The sequence below is a fragment of the Rhamphochromis longiceps genome, linkage group LG3 (assembly GCF_057381845.1).
Source record: "Rhamphochromis longiceps isolate RC_006_pf linkage group LG3, R_longiceps_female_GT1.1, whole genome shotgun sequence".
NCBI classification, from domain to species: Eukaryota; Metazoa; Chordata; class Actinopteri; order Cichliformes; family Cichlidae; genus Rhamphochromis; species Rhamphochromis longiceps.
In genome coordinates, this window is record NC_140559.1 from 70,540,507 (window position 1) to 70,556,295 (window position 15,789).

A 15,789-nucleotide genomic window follows, 5' to 3' on the forward strand; every position below is an offset into this window, starting at 1 on the left:
TGATTTATGGTATATGCTGTAAACATAGCTAACATTACTTAGCAGTAGCAGTAATGTGAGTTACTTCACTCAAGTAAAAGCTTTAAACGTTAGTCTGATACTTAACTAGCCAACTTGAGGCTTAAGGGAATAATGGTAATAAGAGGGACTGATCCATATGGGCACAGAGAATAGCCACTTTTTGTGGTACTGAAGTTCCCGGGCTTTCATTCAAAATCTGTTTATCGTGAGCACCCACCCATTAAACATAAAAATTATAAATAGCTTCAAGCTATTTCAAGCTATTGATGCCTGTGGGCACTATCAGCCACTGAGACAACAGACAAATTTTAGTGTTTTAATGAATGAATATTTCATACATTAAGGCTGCCTGTTTATTTAAGAGAGGTGAACAATACATTATAATTATACATAATAATATCACAGATGATAGACTAAATAAATAGATTTTACTTAGATGCTTGTTCATTCTTAAAGTCTTATATGTTGAATTGAACTGAATGTCATCTGTTCAAAGGCTCTCCCAGTCAGTGCTGTTCTCCATGCCTGTCTTACTGTACATGATGTTATTAGCACAAACACTTTAAAAGTTACTGTGACTCAAACATAGAAAAATAGATTTTTTATTTCCCTCACCTAATATTTAAAAGTATTTTATAGCATATAACACGTTTGAAAATATGCTTTGGTTCCCATTTAACTCCAGAAAATCATAAATCAAAATAGGGATATTACCTGTCCACAGATTCATGGTGCAGTAACTGCTCTTTTAACTGTCTGGTGTCTTTGCTTTGTTTGGTGTTTGTAGACATGGTTTACATGAGTTTTTAGCTGAGATTCAGAGGTTTCTGTGGACACTACTCATGTCAGCACTTATATTTCTGACCTCGTGTTATAATCGATTAAACGTGGTCTCCTCTCTTTTGCCCCCATTTTTGATGTTGTGGGTGCAAATGATCAGGCGTGACATTCTCATAATAAATCAGATAAAATACTGCAAAGAATTAATCCTGCATTTGTGTGATTGAAATGTGTGTGCAGTGACACTGTTTAAAGATTTGGCCTAAATAATTCTGGAGTGAATGAGCCTAAACATGATGACCGGACTAATGACACCATATCACCTGTGACACTCACACACGCACGTATGACTTTGCCAGTTTCAGCTGAAACAATTTCAGTGTTTCAAACCATGTTCCAGAGTTTTTAGTTCACCGTTCATGAGGTTTCAAGAAGAAAATGAAAGACAGATCTGAATGTTTGAAAGTGTTTTGGAAAAACTCTGTAAAGATTAGATGAACAATACTCAAAGGATAAATTCAACTGTTTTATTTTGTTAGATAAGTTGAAAAAAAGTTAAACAAGCAAGTAAATAACGAAACAAGGTTAAATGAAGTAAGAGCAAAAAGTTAACAAGTAAATAACGAAACAAGGTTAAATGAGGTAAGAGCAAAAAGTTAACAAGTAAATAACGAAACAAGGTTAAATGAGGTAAGAGCAAAAAGTTAACAAGTAAATAACGAAACAAGGTTAAATGAGGTAAGAGCAAAAAGTTAACAAGTAAATAAAGAAACAAGGTTAAATGAGGTAAGAGCAAAAAGTTAACAAGTAAATAACGAAACAAGGTTAAATGAAGTAAGAGCAAAAAGTTAACAAGTAAATAACGAAACAAGGTTAAATGAGGTAAGAGCAAAAAGTTAACAAGTAAATAACGAAACAAGGTTAAATGAAGTAAGAGCAAAAAGTTAACAAGTAAATAAAGAAACAAGGTTAAATGAAGTAAGAGCAAAAAGTTAACAAGTAAATAACGAAACAAGGTTAAATGAGGTAAGAGTAAAAAGTTAACAAGTAAATAACGAAACAAGGTTAAATGAGGTAAGAGCAAAAAGTTAACAAGTAAATAACGAAACAAGGTTAAATGAGGTAAGAGCAAAAAGTTAACAAGTAAATAACGAAACAAGGCAGAGGAGAGAAAACCCCAACAATCCCCTCTGAGCAAGCACTAGGCGACAGTGGGGAGGAAAAACTGCCTTTAAACGGGCAGAAACCTCCGGCAGAACCAGGCTCAGGAGGGGGCAGTCAACTGCCGGGACTGGTTGGGGGGGTGAACAGAGGTGGAGCAAGACGAGGCTACATCAGTTGAAGAAGCAGTATTGTCCCTCTACCGGAAAAAGCTGAAGAATCTTTTCTTCTTTTTCATGGACTTTTCCACGAGCGCCTTTTTGTCCAGGATGAGGGTTCTCAACTCATCGATGGTTTCTGTGTTTTGCCTCTCTAGTTTCTTGCATGTTTGTTCCACCTGTTCTAATGTTGCTTGTGTTTCTTCAAGCTTTTCTTTGAGGTCTTTGGATGTTGCCTCCTGTGTCAGCTTTGCCTTCTGCAGGTCTGCATTTCTCACTTGATCTTCTTTGTGCAGGCCTTCTAGCTGCTCATTTCTTTTCTGGATATCGCGGAGCGTACACTGCAGGTCCTCATGCGTTTTGTCTTGTTTTTGCTTTTGGGCCTGCATTTCTGTGTTTTCCCGCTTCAAGTTGTTGAATTCCAACAATATCCCCTTAATGAGCTCTGAGTTGTTTTTGGCCATGTGATCAATCTTTTTCTGCATGTGTGAGCATCGTTTTTCTAGTGTTTCCTTTTCTCCCTCCAGCTCACTTGTTTTGACCTTCAGTTCATCACAGAATCCTTGCAACTTTTGATTTTTACTCTCAAAGTCCTTGATAATGCACTTTTCTTCTGGCAGTCTTTCTTTCTGTTGCTCTTTCTCTTGAAGGAGGTCTTTATTTTGGACCAATGTTTGTTCCAACTCTGCCTTCACCATTCTGTACTTTTCCTGCATGCCTTGGAGCTCGCGCTGCAGGTCTTTTTGCTTTGTGTCCTGTTGTTCCTTCTGTTGGAGGACTTCTTTATTTTTTTCTTCAGCTTCATCAAGCTTTCTTTGGAGCAGGTGATTCATTTGGTCCATGTATTGCAGATCCCACTCCATTTTATCAATCGTCGCTTTCCTGCCTTGAAGCTGCTCGGACATTTCTTTAACTTCAGCGCTCTTTTTCTTCTTTTCTTTGATGAGGGATACAATCTGCTCTCTGGCTTGAGCAAACTTGATCCCCCAGCCCTCATTAATAATGTTGATGTCGGGCTGGCGCTGTAGTGTTTCTTCCAGGTGTTTGTTTTGTGCTTCCATCTGTAAGCACTTCTTCTCCAGGTGACGTTTTTCTTCTTCAATTTGTCGAATTTTGTTCTGGAGATGGTTGTTTTCATTCCTACTCTCCTGTAATGCCCTTTGGATGGATAAGAGGCCATTTGGAGAAATTGGCCGGCCACGCGTGGAAGGAGAGGCGGCGAAATCTTTTTGTCTCGGTTGCCGTAATCTTGGATACATGTTGGCGTTTGTATCCGATGACTCTGAGAGGTTTCCAAATTTTTCTGTAGTCAACGTTTGAAGGCTGCAAACACAAAGGCTGCGAAGAAACGAACTGAAAATTGCTGTTTCTCACCCCTATTTATAGAAAAACTTCAAAGGATCCTTGTGACATCCTTGTGACATCCTTGTGACATCATCACTCCTAAGCCAATCAGATTGTCACATGACATTTTGGAATGTGGAATGGGGATATGTTTTTTTTTAAACAGTTTTCAAATGTAACTTAATATTTAAGTGTTTCTTACTTGACCCGCTTAGTCGATTAAAAAGTTAATTGCCACGAACACCCCTAATGTTATATAACAGACCACAGAAAAAAGACAGGTTTTTTTCTACGTGACAGAGCTATAATAAATGTTTTGTTTTTTTAATTATCCTACTTTTTCTAAAAGGGAACATTATTTAAAGAATATGTATTTAATTAAAAACTCTGTATTCATCTAAAGGGTATACCAAGAAGGGTGAGCTTCCTGCTTGAAAAGGAAATGACCAAAATAAATGTATTTCTCTGCAATTACAAACTCTGTGTAAACAGTCTTGGTGTCAAAATAAAGCTAACACTGGTGAGATGTCATCAGAGCTGTAAATATTACTGCAGATGTTACTATGTCAAAGTTACTGTGACTCAAACATAGAAAAAATGATTTTTTATTTCCCTCACCTAATTTTTAAAAGTATTTTATAGCATATAACACCTTTGAAAATATGCTTTGGTTCACATTTAACTCCAGAAAATCATAAATCAAAATAGGGATATTACCTGTCCACAGATTCATGGTGCAGTAACTGCTCTTTTAACTGTCTGGTGTCTTTGCTTTGTTTGGTGTTTGTAGACATGGTTTACATGAGTTTTTAGCTGAGATTCAGAGGTTTCTGTGGACACTACTCATGTCAGCACTTATATTTCTGACCTCGTGTTATAATCGATTAAACGTGGTCTCCTCTCTTTTGCCCCCATTTTTGATGTTGTGGGTGCAAATGATCAGGCGTGACATTCTCATAATAAATCAGATAAAATACTGCAAAGAATTAATCCTGCATTTGTGTGATTGAAATGTGTGTGCAGTGACACTGTTTTAAAGATTTGGCCTAAATAATTCTGGAGTGAATGAGCCTAAACATGATGACCGGACTAATGACACCATATCACCTGTGACACTCACACACGCACGTATGACTTTGCCAGTTTCAGCTGAAACAATTTCAGTGTTTCAAACCATGTTCCAGAGTTTTTAGTTCACCGTTCATGAGGTTTCAAGAAGAAAATGAAAGACAGATCTGAATGTTTGAAAGTGTTTTGGAAAAACTCTGTAAAGATTAGATGAACAATACTCAAAGGATAAATTCAACTGTTTTATTTTGTTAGATAAGTTGAAAAAAAAGTTAAACAAGCAAGTAAATAACGAAACAAGGTTAAATGAAGTAAGAGCAAAAAGTTAACAAGTAAATAACGAAACAAGGTTAAATGAGGTAAGAGCAAAAAGTTAACAAGTAAATAAAGAAACAAGGTTAAATGAGGTAAGAGCAAAAAGTTAACAAGTAAATAACGAAACAAGGTTAAATGAAGTAAGAGCAAAAAGTTAACAAGTAAATAACGAAACAAGGTTAAATGAGGTAAGAGCAAAAAGTTAACAAGTAAATAACGAAACAAGGTTAAATGAAGTAAGAGCAAAAAGTTAACAAGTAAATAACGAAACAAGGTTAAATGAGGTAAGAGCAAAAAGTTAACAAGTAAATAACGAAACAAGGTTAAATGAAGTAAGAGCAAAAAGTTAACAAGTAAATAACGAAACAAGGTTAAATGAGGTAAGAGCAAAAAGTTAACAAGTAAATAACGAAACAAGGTTAAATGAGGTAAGAGCAAAAAGTTAACAAGTAAATAACGAAACAAGGTTAAATGAAGTAAGAGCAAAAAGTTAACAAGTAAATAACGAAACAAGGTTAAATGAGGTAAGAGCAAAAAGTTAACAAGTAAATAACGAAACAAGGTAGAGGAGAGAAAACCCCAACAATCCCCTCTGAGCAAGCACTAGGCGACAGTGGGGAGGAAAAACTGCCTTTAAACGGGCAGAAACCTCCGGCAGAACCAGGCTCAGGAGGGGGCAGTCAACTGCCGGGACTGGTTGGGGGGGTGAACAGAGGTGGAGCAAGACGAGGCTACATCAGTTGAAGAAGCAGTATTGTCCCTCTACCGGAAAAAGCTGAAGAATCTTTTCTTCTTTTTCATGGACTTTTCCACGAGCGCCTTTTTGTCCAGGATGAGGGTTCTCAACTCATCGATGGTTTCTGTGTTTTGCCTCTCTAGTTTCTTGCATGTTTGTTCCACCTGTTCTAATGTTGCTTGTGTTTCTTCAAGCTTTTCTTTGAGGTCTTTGGATGTTGCCTCCTGTGTCAGCTTTGCCTTCTGCAGGTCTGCATTTCTCACTTGATCTTCTTTGTGCAGGCCTTCTAGCTGCTCATTTCTTTTCTGGATATCGCGGAGCGTACACTGCAGGTCCTCATGCGTTTTGTCTTGTTTTTGCTTTTGGGCCTGCATTTCTGTGTTTTCCCGCTTCAAGTTGTTGAATTCCAACAATATCCCCTTAATGAGCTCTGAGTTGTTTTTGGCCATGTGATCAATCTTTTTCTGCATGTGTGAGCATCGTTTTTCTAGTGTTTCCTTTTCTGCCTCCAGCTCACTTGTTTTGACCTTCAGTTCATCACAGAATCCTTGCAACTTTTGATTTTTACTCTCAAAGTCCTTGATAATGCACTTTTCTTCTGGCAGTCTTTCTTTCTGTTGCTCTTTCTCTTGAAGGAGGTCTTTATTTTGGACCAATGTTTGTTCCAACTCTGCCTTCACCATTCTGTACTTTTCCTGCATGCCTTGGAGCTCGCGCTGCAGGTCTTTTTGCTTTGTGTCCTGTTGTTCCTTCTGTTGGAGGACTTCTTTATTTTTTTCTTCAGCTTCATCAAGCTTTCTTTGGAGCAGGTGATTCATTTGGTCCATGTATTGCAGATCCCACTCCATTTTATCAATCGTCGCTTTCCTGCCTTGAAGCTGCTCGGACATTTCTTTAACTTCAGCGCTCTTTTTCTTCTTTTCTTTGATGAGGGATACAATCTGCTCTCTGGCTTGAGCAAACTTGATCCCCCAGCCCTCATTAATAATGTTGATGTCGGGCTGGCGCTGTAGTGTTTCTTCCAGGTGTTTGTTTTGTGCTTCCATCTGTAAGCACTTCTTCTCCAGGTGACGTTTTTCTTCTTCAATTTGTCGAATTTTGTTCTGGAGATGGTTGTTTTCATTCCTACTCTCCTGTAATGCCCTTTGGATAGATAAGAGGCCATTTGGAGAAATTGGCCGGCCACGCGTGGAAGGAGAGGCGGCGAAATCTTTTTGTCTCGGTTGCCGTAATCTTGGATACATGTTGGCGTTTGTATCCGATGACTCTGAGAGGTTTCCAAATTTTTCTGTAGTCAACGTTTGAAGGCTGCAAACACAAAGGCTGCGAAGAAACGAACTGAAAATTGCTGTTTCTCACCCCTATTTATAGAAAAACTTCAAAGGATCCTTGTGACATCCTTGTGACATCCTTGTGACATCATCACTCCTAAGCCAATCAGATTGTCACATGACATTTTGGAATGTGGAATGGGGATATGTTTTTTTTTAAACAGTTTTCAAATGTAACTTAATATTTAAGTGTTTCTTACTTGACCCGCTTAGTCGATTAAAAAGTTAATTGCCACGAACACCCCTAATGTTATATAACAGACCACAGAAAAAAGACAGGTTTTTTTCTACGTGACAGAGCTATAATAAATGTTTTGTTTTTTTAATTATCCTACTTTTTCTAAAAGGGAACATTATTTAAAGAATATGTATTTAATTAAAAACTCTGTATTCATCTAAAGGGTATACCAAGAAGGGTGAGCTTCCTGCTTGAAAAGGAAATGACCAAAATAAATGTATTTCTCTGCAATTACAAACTCTGTGTAAACAGTCTTGGTGTCAAAATAAAGCTAACACTGGTGAGATGTCATCAGAGCTGTAAATATTACTGCAGATGTTACTATGTCAAAGTTACTGTGACTCAAACATAGAAAAAATGATTTTTTATTTCCCTCACCTAATTTTTAAAAGTATTTTATAGCATATAACACGTTTGAAAATATGCTTTGGTTCACATTTAACTCCAGAAAATCATAAATCAAAATAGGGATATTACCTGTCCACAGATTCATGGTGCAGTAACTGCTCTTTTAACTGTCTGGTGTCTTTGCTTTGTTTGGTGTTTGTAGACATGGTTTACATGAGTTTTTAGCTGAGATTCAGAGGTTTCTGTGGACACTACTCATGTCAGCACTTATATTTCTGACCTCGTGTTATAATCGATTAAACGTGGTCTCCTCTCTTTTGCCCCCATTTTTGATGTTGTGGGTGCAAATGATCAGGCGTGACATTCTCATAATAAATCAGATAAAATACTGCAAAGAATTAATCCTGCATTTGTGTGATTGAAATGTGTGTGCAGTGACACTGTTTTAAAGATTTGGCCTAAATAATTCTGGAGTGAATGAGCCTAAACATGATGACCGGACTAATGACACCATATCACCTGTGACACTCACACACGCACGTATGACTTTGCCAGTTTCAGCTGAAACAATTTCAGTGTTTCAAACCATGTTCCAGAGTTTTTAGTTCACCGTTCATGAGGTTTCAAGAAGAAAATGAAAGACAGATCTGAATGTTTGAAAGTGTTTTGGAAAAACTCTGTAAAGATTAGATGAACAATACTCAAAGGATAAATTCAACTGTTTTATTTTGTTAGATAAGTTGAAAAAAAAGTTAAACAAGCAAGTAAATAACGAAACAAGGTTAAATGAAGTAAGAGCAAAAAGTTAACAAGTAAATAACGAAACAAGGTTAAATGAGGTAAGAGCAAAAAGTTAACAAGTAAATAACGAAACAAGGTTAAACGAAGTAAGAGCAAAAAGTTAACAAGTAAATAACGAAACAAGGTTAAATGAAGTAAGAGCAAAAAGTTAACAAGTAAATAACGAAACAAGGTTAAACGAAGTAAGAGCAAAAAGTTAACAAGTAAATAACGAAACAAGGTTAAATGAGGTAAGAGCAAAAAGTTAACAAGTAAATAACGAAACAAGGTTAAATGAGGTAAGAGCAAAAAGTTAACAAGTAAATAACGAAACAAGGTTAAACGAAGTAAGAGCAAAAAGTTAACAAGTAAATAACGAAACAAGGTTAAACGAAGTAAGAGCAAAAAGTTAACAAGTAAATAACGAAACAAGGTTAAACGAAGTAAGAGCAAAAAGTTAACAAGTAAATAACGAAACAAGGTTAAATGAGGTAAGAGCAAAAAGTTAACAAGTAAATAACGAAACAAGGTTAAATGAGGTAAGAGCAAAAAGTTAACAAGTAAATAACGAAACAAGGTTAAATGAGGTAAGAACAAAAAGTTAACAAGTAAATAACGAAACAAGGTAGAGGAGAGAAAACCCCAACAATCCCCTCTGAGCAAGCACTAGGCGACAGTGGGGAGGAAAAACTGCCTTTAAACGGGCAGAAACCTCCGGCAGAACCAGGCTCAGGAGGGGGCAGTCAACTGCCGGGACTGGTTGGGGGGGTGAACAGAGGTGGAGCAAGACGAGGCTACATCAGTTGAAGAAGCAGTATTGTCCCTCTACCGGAAAAAGCTGAAGAATCTTTTCTTCTTTTTCATGGACTTTTCCACGAGCGCCTTTTTGTCCAGGATGAGGGTTCTCAACTCATCGATGGTTTCTGTGTTTTGCCTCTCTAGTTTCTTGCATGTTTGTTCCACCTGTTCTAATGTTGCTTGTGTTTCTTCAAGCTTTTCTTTGAGGTCTTTGGATGTTGCCTCCTGTGTCAGCTTTGCCTTCTGCAGGTCTGCATTTCTCACTTGATCTTCTTTGTGCAGGCCTTCTAGCTGCTCATTTCTTTTCTGGATATCGCGGAGCGTACACTGCAGGTCCTCATGCGTTTTGTCTTGTTTTTGCTTTTGGGCCTGCATTTCTGTGTTTTCCCGCTTCAAGTTGTTGAATTCCAACAATATCCCCTTAATGAGCTCTGAGTTGTTTTTGGCCATGTGATCAATCTTTTTCTGCATGTGTGAGCATCGTTTTTCTAGTGTTTCCTTTTCTCCCTCCAGCTCACTTGTTTTGACCTTCAGTTCATCACAGAATCCTTGCAACTTTTGATTTTTACTCTCAAAGTCCTTGATAATGCACTTTTCTTCTGGCAGTCTTTCTTTCTGTTGCTCTTTCTCTTGAAGGAGGTCTTTATTTTGGACCAATGTTTGTTCCAACTCTGCCTTCACCATTCTGTACTTTTCCTGCATGCCTTGGAGCTCGCGCTGCAGGTCTTTTTGCTTTGTGTCCTGTTGTTCCTTCTGTTGGAGGACTTCTTTATTTTTTTCTTCAGCTTCATCAAGCTTTCTTTGGAGCAGGTGATTCATTTGGTCCATGTATTGCAGATCCCACTCCATTTTATCAATCGTCGCTTTCCTGCCTTGAAGCTGCTCGGACATTTCTTTAACTTCAGCGCTCTTTTTCTTCTTTTCTTTGATGAGGGATACAATCTGCTCTCTGGCTTGAGCAAACTTGATCCCCCAGCCCTCATTAATAATGTTGATGTCGGGCTGGCGCTGTAGTGTTTCTTCCAGGTGTTTGTTTTGTGCTTCCATCTGTAAGCACTTCTTCTCCAGGTGACGTTTTTCTTCTTCAATTTGTCGAATTTTGTTCTGGAGATGGTTGTTTTCATTCCTACTCTCCTGTAATGCCCTTTGGATGGATAAGAGGCCATTTGGAGAAATTGGCCGGCCACGCGTGGAAGGAGAGGCGGCGAAATCTTTTTGTCTCGGTTGCCGTAATCTTGGATACATGTTGGCGTTTGTATCCGATGACTCTGAGAGGTTTCCAAATTTTTCTGTAGTCAACGTTTGAAGGCTGCAAACACAAAGGCTGCGAAGAAACGAACTGAAAATTGCTGTTTCTCACCCCTATTTATAGAAAAACTTCAAAGGATCCTTGTGACATCCTTGTGACATCCTTGTGACATCATCACTCCTAAGCCAATCAGATTGTCACATGACATTTTGGAATGTGGAATGGGGATATGTTTTTTTTTTAAACAGTTTTCAAATGTAACTTAATATTTAAGTGTTTCTTACTTGACCCGCTTAGTCGATTAAAAAGTTAATTGCCACGAACACCCCTAATGTTATATAACAGACCACAGAAAAAAGACAGGTTTTTTTCTACGTGACAGAGCTATAATAAATGTTTTGTTTTTTTAATTATCCTACTTTTTCTAAAAGGGAACATTATTTAAAGAATATGTATTTAATTAAAAACTCTGTATTCATCTAAAGGGTATACCAAGAAGGGTGAGCTTCCTGCTTGAAAAGGAAATGACCAAAATAAATGTATTTCTCTGCAATTACAAACTCTGTGTAAACAGTCTTGGTGTCAAAATAAAGCTAACACTGGTGAGATGTCATCAGAGCTGTAAATATTACTGCAGATGTTACTATGTCAAAGTTACTGTGACTCAAACATAGAAAAAATGATTTTTTATTTCCCTCACCTAATTTTTAAAAGTATTTTATAGCATATAACACCTTTGAAAATATGCTTTGGTTCACATTTAACTCCAGAAAATCATAAATCAAAATAGGGATATTACCTGTCCACAGATTCATGGTGCAGTAACTGCTCTTTTAACTGTCTGGTGTCTTTGCTTTGTTTGGTGTTTGTAGACATGGTTTACATGAGTTTTTAGCTGAGATTCAGAGGTTTCTGTGGACACTACTCATGTCAGCACTTATATTTCTGACCTCGTGTTATAATCGATTAAACGTGGTCTCCTCTCTTTTGCCCCCATTTTTGATGTTGTGGGTGCAAATGATCAGGCGTGACATTCTCATAATAAATCAGATAAAATACTGCAAAGAATTAATCCTGCATTTGTGTGATTGAAATGTGTGTGCAGTGACACTGTTTTAAAGATTTGGCCTAAATAATTCTGGAGTGAATGAGCCTAAACATGATGACCAGACTAATGACACCATATCACCTGTGACACTCACACACGCACGTATGACTTTGCCAGTTTCAGCTGAAACAATTTCAGTGTTTCAAACCATGTTCCAGAGTTTTTAGTTCACCGTTCATGAGGTTTCAAGAAGAAAATGAAAGACAGATCTGAATGTTTGAAAGTGTTTTGGAAAAACTCTGTAAAGATTAGATGAACAATACTCAAAGGATAAATTCAACTGTTTTATTTTGTTAGATAAGTTGAAAAAAAAGTTAAACAAGCAAGTAAATAACGAAACAAGGTTAAATGAAGTAAGAGCAAAAAGTTAACAAGTAAATAACGAAACAAGGTTAAATGAGGTAAGAGCAAAAAGTTAACAAGTAAATAACGAAACAAGGTTAAATGAAGTAAGAGCAAAAAGTTAACAAGTAAATAACGAAACAAGGTTAAATGAGGTAAGAGCAAAAAGTTAACAAGTAAATAACGAAACAAGGTTAAATGAGGTAAGAGCAAAAAGTTAACAAGTAAATAACGAAACAAGGTTAAATGAAGTAAGAGCAAAAAGTTAACAAGTAAATAACGAAACAAGGTTAAATGAGGTAAGAGCAAAAAGTTAACAAGTAAATAAAGAAACAAGGTTAAATGAGGTAAGAGCAAAAAGTTAACAAGCAAATAAAGAAACAAGGTTAAATGAGGTAAGAGCAAAAAGTTAACAAGTAAATAACGAAACAAGGTAGAGGAGAGAAAACCCCAACAATCCCCTCTGAGCAAGCACTAGGCGACAGTGGGGAGGAAAAACTGCCTTTAAACGGGCAGAAACCTCCGGCAGAACCAGGCTCAGGAGGGGGCAGTCAACTGCCGGGACTGGTTGGGGGGGTGAACAGAGGTGGAGCAAGACGAGGCTACATCAGTTGAAGAAGCAGTATTGTCCCTCTACCGGAAAAAGCTGAAGAATCTTTTCTTCTTTTTCATGGACTTTTCCACGAGCGCCTTTTTGTCCAGGATGAGGGTTCTCAACTCATCGATGGTTTCTGTGTTTTGCCTCTCTAGTTTCTTGCATGTTTGTTCCACCTGTTCTAATGTTGCTTGTGTTTCTTCAAGCTTTTCTTTGAGGTCTTTGGATGTTGCCTCCTGTGTCAGCTTTGCCTTCTGCAGGTCTGCATTTCTCACTTGATCTTCTTTGTGCAGGCCTTCTAGCTGCTCATTTCTTTTCTGGATATCGCGGAGCGTACACTGCAGGTCCTCATGCGTTTTGTCTTGTTTTTGCTTTTGGGCCTGCATTTCTGTGTTTTCCCGCTTCAAGTTGTTGAATTCCAACAATATCCCCTTAATGAGCTCTGAGTTGTTTTTGGCCATGTGATCAATCTTTTTCTGCATGTGTGAGCATCGTTTTTCTAGTGTTTCCTTTTCTCCCTCCAGCTCACTTGTTTTGACCTTCAGTTCATCACAGAATCCTTGCAACTTTTGATTTTTACTCTCAAAGTCCTTGATAATGCACTTTTCTTCTGGCAGTCTTTCTTTCTGTTGCTCTTTCTCTTGAAGGAGGTCTTTATTTTGGACCAATGTTTGTTCCAACTCTGCCTTCACCATTCTGTACTTTTCCTGCATGCCTTGGAGCTCGCGCTGCAGGTCTTTTTGCTTTGTGTCCTGTTGTTCCTTCTGTTGGAGGACTTCTTTATTTTTTTCTTCAGCTTCATCAAGCTTTCTTTGGAGCAGGTGATTCATTTGGTCCATGTATTGCAGATCCCACTCCATTTTATCAATCGTCGCTTTCCTGCCTTGAAGCTGCTCGGACATTTCTTTAACTTCAGCGCTCTTTTTCTTCTTTTCTTTGATGAGGGATACAATCTGCTCTCTGGCTTGAGCAAACTTGATCCCCCAGCCCTCATTAATAATGTTGATGTCGGGCTGGCGCTGTAGTGTTTCTTCCAGGTGTTTGTTTTGTGCTTCCATCTGTAAGCACTTCTTCTCCAGGTGACGTTTTTCTTCTTCAATTTGTCGAATTTTGTTCTGGAGATGGTTGTTTTCATTCCTACTCTCCTGTAATGCCCTTTGGATGGATAAGAGGCCATTTGGAGAAATTGGCCGGCCACGCGTGGAAGGAGAGGCGGCGAAATCTTTTTGTCTCGGTTGCCGTAATCTTGGATACATGTTGGCGTTTGTATCCGATGACTCTGAGAGGTTTCCAAATTTTTCTGTAGTCAACGTTTGAAGGCTGCAAACACAAAGGCTGCGAAGAAACGAACTGAAAATTGCTGTTTCTCACCCCTATTTATAGAAAAACTTCAAAGGATCCTTGTGACATCCTTGTGACATCCTTGTGACATCCTTGTGACATCATCACTCCTAAGCCAATCAGATTGTCACATGACATTTTGGAATGTGGAATGGGGATATGTTTTTTTTTAAACAGTTTTCAAATGTAACTTAATATTTAAGTGTTTCTTACTTGACCCGCTTAGTCGATTAAAAAGTTAATTGCCACGAACACCCCTAATGTTATATAACAGACCACAGAAAAAAGACAGGTTTTTTTCTACGTGACAGAGCTATAATAAATGTTTTGTTTTTTTAATTATCCTACTTTTTATAAAAGGGAACATTATTTAAAGAATATGTATTTAATTAAAAACTCTGTATTCATCTAAAGGGTATACCAAGAAGGGTGAGCTTCCTGCTTGAAAAGGAAATGACCAAAATAAATGTATTTCTCTGCAATTACAAACTCTGTGTAAACAGTCTTGGTGTCAAAATAAAGCTAACACTGGTGAGATGTCATCAGAGCTGTAAATATTACTGCAGATGTTACTATGTCAAAGTTACTGTGACTCAAACATAGAAAAAATGATTTTTTATTTCCCTCACCTAATTTTTAAAAGTATTTTATAGCATATAACACCTTTGAAAATATGCTTTGGTTCACATTTAACTCCAGAAAATCATAAATCAAAATAGGGATATTACCTGTCCACAGATTCATGGTGCAGTAACTGCTCTTTTAACTGTCTGGTGTCTTTGCTTTGTTTGGTGTTTGTAGACATGGTTTACATGAGTTTTTAGCTGAGATTCAGAGGTTTCTGTGGACACTACTCATGTCAGCACTTATATTTCTGACCTCGTGTTATAATCGATTAAACGTGGTCTCCTCTCTTTTGCCCCCATTTTTGATGTTGTGGGTGCAAATGATCAGGCGTGACATTCTCATAATAAATCAGATAAAATACTGCAAAGAATTAATCCTGCATTTGTGTGATTGAAATGTGTGTGCAGTGACACTGTTTTAAAGATTTGGCCTAAATAATTCTGGAGTGAATGAGCCTAAACATGATGACCGGACTAATGACACCATATCACCTGTGACACTCACACACGCACGTATGACTTTGCCAGTTTCAGCTGAAACAATTTCAGTGTTTCAAACCATGTTCCAGAGTTTTTAGTTCACCGTTCATGAGGTTTCAAGAAGAAAATGAAAGACAGATCTGAATGTTTGAAAGTGTTTTGGAAAAACTCTGTAAAGATTAGATGAACAATACTCAAAGGATAAATTCAACTGTTTTATTTTGTTAGATAAGTTGAAAAAAAAGTTAAACAAGCAAGTAAATAACGAAACAAGGTTAAATGAAGTAAGAGCAAAAAGTTAACAAGTAAATAACGAAACAAGGTTAAATGAGGTAAGAGCAAAAAGTTAACAAGTAAATAACGAAACAAGGTTAAATGAGGTAAGAGCAAAAAGTTAACAAGTAAATAACGAAACAAGGTTAAATGAAGTAAGAGCAAAAAGTTAACAAGTAAATAACGAAACAAGGTTAAATGAGGTAAGAGCAAAAAGTTAACAAGTAAATAACGAAACAAGGTAGAGGAGAGAAAACCCCAACAATCCCCTCTGAGCAAGCACTAGGCGACAGTGGGGAGGAAAAACTGCCTTTAAACGGGCAGAAACCTCCGGCAGAACCAGGCTCAGGAGGGGGCAGTCAACTGCCGGGACTGGTTGGGGGGGTGAACAGAGGTGGAGCAAGACGAGGCTACATCAGTTGAAGAAGCAGTATTGTCCCTCTACCGGAAAAAGCTGAAGAATCTTTTCTTCTTTTTCATGGACTTTTCCACGAGCGCCTTTTTGTCCAGGATGAGGGTTCTCAACTCATCGATGGTTTCTGTGTTTTGCCTCTCTAGTTTCTTGCATGTTTGTTCCACCTGTTCTAATGTTGCTTGTGTTTCTTCAAGCTTTTCTTTGAGGTCTTTGGATGTTGCCTCCTGTGTCAGCTTTGCCTTCTGCAGGTCTGCATTTCTCACTTGATCTTCTTTGTGCAGG

General features: G+C 37.7%; 1 protein-coding gene across 1 annotated transcript in view; it reads left to right on the top strand.

Moving 5' to 3' along the window:
- The window catches only part of LOC146676615 (protein NLRC3-like), an 88,885-nt gene that overhangs the window by 50,489 nt on the left and 22,607 nt on the right, over window positions 1-15,789 (top strand). The gene's annotated exons all lie outside the window — the stretch shown is intronic.